Below are 7658 nucleotides of genomic sequence, written 5' to 3'. Positions count from 1 at the left end.
CCAACAACGTCCAATTTAACTAGGCACTTAAGCATTCCAACTCAAGTGTCTCCTCTTAATCAACCCCCATGTCAAGTAGAGGATCTACTCCATTGACATGAAATTAATAATCATAAAAATATAAGAAGACATAATTAAATAAAATTAAATAGAGAATTAAAATTAATTAAAAATAAAAATAACTCTATATATTAATAAACTCAAAATGTAACATACTTATTTAAATAGAGTCAATAATCAACTGAAAAGAGTAAAGAATAAGGAAACAAACTAAAGTAGTGTCTTCACGGGGGTAATGGCACTTCAACATCCACAATCCAAAGCAAAAGCATAAACTACCAATGTAACACTAATTTAGATTCAGATCTAAAACTAAAGTAATCCTAATGTGATGAATCTGAATGTGTGTGGATGCCTCTCGAGTCTCTGCATGTTCCCTAGCTTTAGTCTGTGTTTCTGGGCCGAAAACTGGGTCAAAACGCGGCCCGAAATCGCCCCTAGCGTATTCTGTTATTTTTGCAGATCGCGCAGGTCATGCGTACACGTCGTCCACGCGTTCGCGTCATTCAACAATTTTCTTTGTCACGCGTTTGCGTCGTCCACGCGTTCACGTCATTCGTGCAGACTCCACTCCACGCGTTTGCGTCAGGAACGCGTTCGCGTCGCTGCGATTTCTTCATTTCGCGCACTCGCGTGGGCCATGCGCTCGTGTCATTGTTCGCTGGTCATCTCCTTGGTTTCTTGTGTTCCTTCCATTTTTGCAAGCTTCCTCTCCATTCTCCTAGCCATTCCTGCCCTATGAAGTCTGAAACACTTAACACATGGATCACGGCATTGAATGGGATGAAGGAGAGTTATAATGTATAATTAAAGGTTTCTAGGAAGCAAGTTTTCAACCATAAACAATACTACGAAGGGATTATAAAATTCATGCAATCTATATGAATAAGTAGGTAAAGACTTGATAAAACCACTCAATTAAACACAATATAAATTATAAAATAATAGTTTATCAGCTGTTCTAGGATAGAGGAAAGACAAGCTAGTACATGTTATTTACTATGCTAGCAAGGTCCCTAATGAGAATCAAAGGAACTATACCACCACAGAGAAAGAACTTTTAGCCATAGTCTTTGCTTTTGATAAGTTTAGATCATATCTCATTGGCTCGAAAGTAATTGTATTCACTGATCATGCAGCACTCAAATACTTGCTTACCAAACAAGAATCTAAGCCCAGATTAATAAGATCGATTCTGCTGCTCCGAGAATTTGACATTGAGATTAAAGATAGGAGTGGAGCAGAGAACAAGGTAGCTAACCACCTCTCAAGGATCCCACAAAAAGAAGAAATGCATCAAGTAGTAGTAAATGAAAGCTTCCCTGATGAGCAATTGATGATGATTCGAGTAGCCCATTGGTTTGCAGACATAGCTAACTTCAAGGCTATTGGGGAACTACCAACCAACATCAACAAACACATGAGGAGAAAGCTAATCAAGGATGCCAAACACTATATCTGGAATGACCCCTATTTGTTCAAGAAGTGTGCTGATGGAATCTTGAGAATGTGTATATCCTATGAAGAAGGGCAGAAAGTATTGTGGCAGTGCCATGGATCCGCATATGAAGGTCACTTCAGTGGAGAAAGAACAGCAGCAAAAGTGCTTCAATCCGGATTTTACTGGCCAACAATGTTTAAGGATGCTAAGGAATCAGTGTCAAGATGTGATGAGTGCCAAAGAGCTGGTAATCTAACCAAGAGAAATGAGATGCCACAGCAATTCATACTAGAGCTGGAACTATTTGATGTATGGGGGATTGACTTTATGGGATCCTTCCCAACCACCTACTTAAATAGCTACATATTGGTGGTTGTTGATTATGTCTCAAGATGGGTAGAAGCCGTAGCCACTGCAACAAATGACAACAAAGTTGTGATAAGATCCTTGAGAAGGAACATCTTCAGCAGATTTGGAGTTCCTAGAGCTCTCATTAGTGATGGAGGGACACACTTCTACAACAAACAACTTGAGACTCTCCTTCTCAGGTATGGAGTCAAGCACAAGGTGGCAACTTCATACCACCCACAGACCAACGGACAAGCTGAAATTTCCAACAGAGAGCTAAAACGAATCCTTGAAAAAACTATTGGAAGCTCAATAAAGGATTGGTCTAAGAAGCTGGATGATGCATTATGGGCCTATAGGACAGCCTACAAGACACCCATTGGGATGTCTCCATACCAACTGGTATATGGAAAGGCTTGTCACTTACCAGTTGAACTTGAGCATAGAGCGTTTTGGGCTTTAAAAATGCTAAACTATGATGAGCAAGCTGCTGGAGAAAGAAGATTAATGCAAATCAATGAGCTGGAGGAATTTAGAAATCAAGCATATGAGAATGCAAAAATCTACAAAGAGAACACAAAAAAGTGGCATGATCAAAAGATAGCAAGAAGGGAGTTCACTGAAGGACAAAAGGTGCTACTCTACAATTCAAGGCTCAAGTTCTTCCCTGGGAAACTTAAGTCTCGATGGTCAGGACCCTTCACCATACTCAAGGTGTTTTCCTATGGTCATGTAGAGCTTATGGAGGACAAGACTTAGAGAACCTTTACTGTCAATGGCCATAGACTCAAACACTACTTGGGAGGCTCCTTAGAGGAGCAGAGAGTGAGCTACAAGCTTAACTAAAGATGGAGGAGTATCAAGCTAGTGACAATAAAGAAGTGCTACTTGGGAGGCACCCCAACACTTTATCCTTTTTTGATTTATTGTTTTTCTTAGAAGTAGTTTAAAATCTCTTACTTTAGATAGTTTAAGTTTCAGTCTCAGATTTGTGTTACATTACCAATTAGAATTAGATTGCAATAGTAGGTTAGGAAGTTTGATACTAGCTTTGGTAGTAGATCACTCTTACATTCTTTTGTTTTTTTTTGGGATTGCAACTTGATGAATGCATTACTAATGATGAGTAAATGGGCTGAGAACTAGCTAAAATGCTAAGTTTGGTGTGGCCACTCACCCACTTAATCTAGGCTTACAACTATTTTAATAGCTTAATCTTGAAGAGTAAGCCCAGAGATTAAGTTTGGTGTGGCCACCATCAAGGATCACCTAGCAAGCCCAAGTTTACCCAATTTGAAAGCACTTAATGTTTTAGGCAAGAACATGAACGTGGTTTAATGTGTTCAGAGGAGGTTGGAATCAAAAGAAAATGAAAAGAATGGAGTTATTTCATCCTTATGAACACATTAAATACACAATGATGGAACCAATTTATTAAGATGCTAAAGGATTAAGTTTGGTGTCCCAAGGGACACCCATCAGTTGCAATCCGAATTACCCATGATAAGAAAGAATGTGAAGGATTCTTTTGCCATTACTAATGGGTTTCAGTTTCAATTTCAGGAGAAAAGATGGGGCCCACATGGTGAACAACTCACAAAGCAAGGAAGTCAAAGTGTACTTACACTTTGGAACTCAACACATGCAGAAGACACAGTGAGATAAGAGTTGGCGCCTCTTCCCACGCTAGGCGCCACTCCCCAAGTGGGAAAACATTTAACCCTTTTTATTTCCCACCTTTCGAATCACCCCATTCACCCCTTATAAAAGCCTCACCTTCCCAACTCTTCTCCCCTTCAAAACCCCAATCACACACGAAGAGAATCCATACACCCTTCTTCTTCCTTTCTCTTTTCGCTTTCTACTATATCTCTTCCCCTACTTTTTTTCTTCTTTTTCTTGATTAAGACAATCAAGTCCTAAGTTTGGTGTTGGAGCAAAACCTTGTTTTGCTTGCCCTCTCTTGCAACCCCCCCACCCCCAATTTTTTATCACAACCTCAAACACACTCTCTCAACCTAATGGCAGCACCAAAAAGCTCAGCCTCAAAGAAAAGAAAAACCAAGGAACCAATCTCTGGATCCTCAAGCTCATCTTTCAACGAATACAAGTTCCTCTCCGTATTCAACCAAAATCAATTCTATGGTTGGGTGAGTGAGAGAAAAATCATTCCAGAGGTTGGATTCCAACTAGGGAGAAACGAGTATCTTGAGATCAACATTGAGATCAACAATAGGGGTTGGGCAATCCTATGCAACCCACCAAGGAAGGTAGTAGAGAGCTTGGTGAGGGAGTTTTATGCCAACGCTGTGCCTCAACCAGGACAACCATATGGCTACATTAGCTATGTGAGAGGGAAGTCCATTGACTATAGTCCCTCCAGCATAGAAAGGATGTTAATGGTGAAGAGGACAAGCTCCACCCGGAGCTATGAAGAAAGAATGAAGCAGCAAGACCCTGCGTTTGATGAGATCCTGAACGAGATCTGCGTGCTTCATGTGCAATGGATCAAGGACAAGGATGGGATACCCAACCAGTTGAGAAAAATGGATTTGAGCCCCCAAGCTAGAGGGTGGCTAGAATTTGTGAGGAGGTCCCTAATCCCCACATCCAACACTTCAGAGGTGACCAAAGAGAGAGTTGTGCTCATATACAGCATCTTGAAAGGTGAGAATGTCAATGTGGGGGAGATGATTGCCAACAACATTAACAAAATGCTAAAAAGCACTAGTGACAACACGAGGTTGGCATTCCCCAGCATCATACAGAGGTTATGTGATGAAGCTGGAGTTGAAAAGATCATTGATGAGGTGCTAGTAAAGCAAGACAAATTCATAACTGCCAAGAAGATGGCCAAAGTGGTGGCTGTTCACCTACTTCAGAGAAAACAAAGAGCTCATGCTCATGGGCCACATGTGCAACCACAACAAGAAGAGGAAGAGGCAGAAGAGCAACCTCACTTCCTAGCACTTCAACCACCACCACTACACTATCAATACCAACAATTTCTAAAGGGATTCAACTGGGAACAACTGCAAGGAGATGTACACCAAATGAAGAGAGACCTACACCACTTGAGGGAAGATGTCAATCAACTCAAGGAGACTCAGCAACAACAATGGAACCAAGTCAACCAGAACATCCAACAACTCCAAGGGGTTTTGAGAATCTCAAGGAGTAGCAAGAACAATTTGACTGGGGAGAGGTGCGAAGTGTACTGGACAAAATAGTAGAGCAAGGCAAATGGCAACAAAGGAACTTGGCTGAATTCTGAAATCTCTATGATGCTAGAACCATATCCAGGAGGCAGTATGACATCAATACACAAGCGAAGCTGAATCACTTGTGTAATGTCGTGGCCACTCTAAACCCAGGATACCCAATTTTCATGCAAGGAATGGAGGAGCTGAGTGCAAGACAAGAGGAAATTCTAGCCAAACATAAGGAGGATGAAAGGAATTACATAAGGAGGCTAGGATTCTGGAAGCCCAAGGATGCCAAGGAACAAGAAGGTTCCTCCAAGCAAGATAAAGGTGGCTCCTCCCCTTCCAAGAAGAAGGACAAAGGAAAGGGGCCAATGAACTGAAGATGAAGCTGCTCAAGGTTGTTGAGTCCCATGGTTGACACTCTCTAATTTCTGAAATCCTGTTTTAAGCTTTTGTTTGATTTACTTTTTGTTAGAATAAATAATTATGCGAGGATAGTTTATGTTTTCTGCTTAGTTTTATTTCATGTTTAAAGTCTTTATGAGTCCTCTAGTTTACAAGAAAGAAAATGCCATGTATTTCAAGTCTTCATTTCTAACATAAATAAAAGTAGAGCTTGTCTCCATAAGAGTCATTGTAAGTTGTGCAAAAACAAGAGTAAGAGAAACCAAGGCCAAGATAGATCATCCAACAAACTAAAAAAATAAGAAACTAAGTGTAGAACCTTGAATGGACTAAAAAGAAAATGAGTTATGGAAAGCAACTAGTCTTAGAAGGTATAACAAAAAAAGGTAAAGGGGTGTTCCTTGAATATCCATAGAACCAAGAAGTAGTAAGTAATAAAGACCCAAGGCTCTGAGCATCAACTACTGGGAGGGAAAAGAAACATTAAAAAGCTCAAAAAAAAAGGAGTTAAGGATCCTAGTAGATGCTTGTGGTGAAGATGTGTCAAGAAGAGGCATGGGCAAGTAGATTCTTAGGGGTGTTTCAACACCTAGTACCCTAAAACCAACTAGTTTGGGAGTGATAATTGAAAGCTTAATTAAAGGATTGTCTTGAGACAAAACACTTAGAGTCGTGGTCAAGAAAGCACAACCAAAGAGAAAGCAAAACAACTCTTAGTACTTCAAGGTGACAATCAATGGAAAGGACCCCTAAAGCATATACTTGAAAGAACCCTTAAGGATCTAAGAGTTTTTCATGACATTAAAAAATTCATACATGTGTTGAACACTTAGTCCTACCCTTAGTTATGTTGTAATCATTCAAGGCAAAGGCCTCAAGTTATAAAGGCTTACTCACATTGATTTTCTTGGGACAAGCAAAGCTTATGTTTGGTGTTGTGATGACTTGCATCATCTACCCTTCTTTCTTGCATAAAGAGGACCATAAAAGAGCATAAATCTCATTTGATCAGTACAGTCCATGCATTATTGATGAATATTATGGTACACTACTTTGAGATGAGTTGTGCTGAATTTCAGGAGAAAAAGGTATCAAAATTGGGAAAAAAGCAACAAGAAGCTGGACGTGTGAAACTGACATGCCACTTAGGTACAAACGCCACAAAAATGCATTGGCGTGGCACGCCAGGAGCTAGGCGTGGCACGCCAGTACTAAATTCCAGAGGGGAAGTTCAAGCATGCATGTGGGCATGGCATGCCAGAGACTGGGCGTGGCACGCTAGTACAAAGTTCCAGAGAGCAACAATGGAGGACACAAAAGGGGCGTGACACGCCAGGTTAGGCGTGGCACACCTAACCCATCAGCTACTATGGGCGTGCCACTTGAGCCAAGGGGCGTGGCGTGCTAACTCACCACTCCAGGAGGAACTTTCACTATGGCGTGCCACTTGGTATCGAAGGCGTGGCATTCCAGCTCTAGAAAGTCACTTGGGGGTGCCACTTGAGGATCCGGGCGTGGCACGCCAAGCTTGAAGAGTCCACAAATGTATGGGCGTGCCACTTGAGCAGCATGGTGTGGAACGCTGGTACAATAATCCAGAGAAGGGGCTGAAGGCAACTGTAGACTGGGCGTGCCACTTGAGGTCGAAGGCGTGGCACGCCAGGCTCTCAATCTCACTTAGGCGTGCCACTTGAGCGACCAGGTGTGGCACGCCAACGGACAAAGAGGCCAAAGCAAGGGCTGGGCGTGCCACTTGATATCGAAGGCGTGGCACGCCAACCCAAGAATCTCACTATGGCGTGCCACTTGAAGGCTAAGGCGTGGCACGCCAGCTACTGAAACCAAGGCAAGATCATGGGCGTGGCACGCTGGTATAAATTTCCAGAGAGGGTGAAGGAGGCCAAATACATGGGGCGTGCCACTTGGTGTCGAAGGCGTGGCACGCCATCCACTATTCCTCCCTTAGGCGTGCCACTTGAACCCCAGGCGTGGCACGCCAGTGTCATTCAGAGAGCAAAGAACCATTGGGGCGTGCCACTTGAGTTCGTGGCATGGCACGCCAAACAGAGGAATCACTTGTTCACAAAGGGGTGTGGCACGCCAGACCCTGGGTGTGCCATGCTAGTTCAACTTTCCAGAGAAGCTTAGTCAAGCATGCAGTAAGAGTGTGGCACGCCATACCCTGGGCGTGCCACGCT

The 7658-nt window shown here is 42.5% G+C and overlaps 1 long non-coding RNA gene across 1 annotated transcript in view; it reads right to left on the bottom strand.

Annotated features, from left to right (window-relative positions):
- Positions 1-7447, bottom strand: part of LOC110267073 — a 22858-nt gene extending 15411 nt beyond the window's left edge. Inside the window, exon 1 of the long non-coding RNA XR_002354399.1 lies at positions 7436-7447. This is a non-coding gene — a long non-coding RNA (uncharacterized LOC110267073). The remainder of the gene's footprint in view (positions 1-7435) is intronic.

This window comes from Arachis ipaensis, chromosome B09 (genome assembly GCF_000816755.2).
Source record: "Arachis ipaensis cultivar K30076 chromosome B09, Araip1.1, whole genome shotgun sequence".
In the NCBI taxonomy this organism is placed as follows: domain Eukaryota; kingdom Viridiplantae; phylum Streptophyta; class Magnoliopsida; order Fabales; family Fabaceae; genus Arachis; species Arachis ipaensis.
Note: the sequence above shows the minus strand (reverse complement) of the source record. Positions and strands in the feature narration are given on the sequence as shown.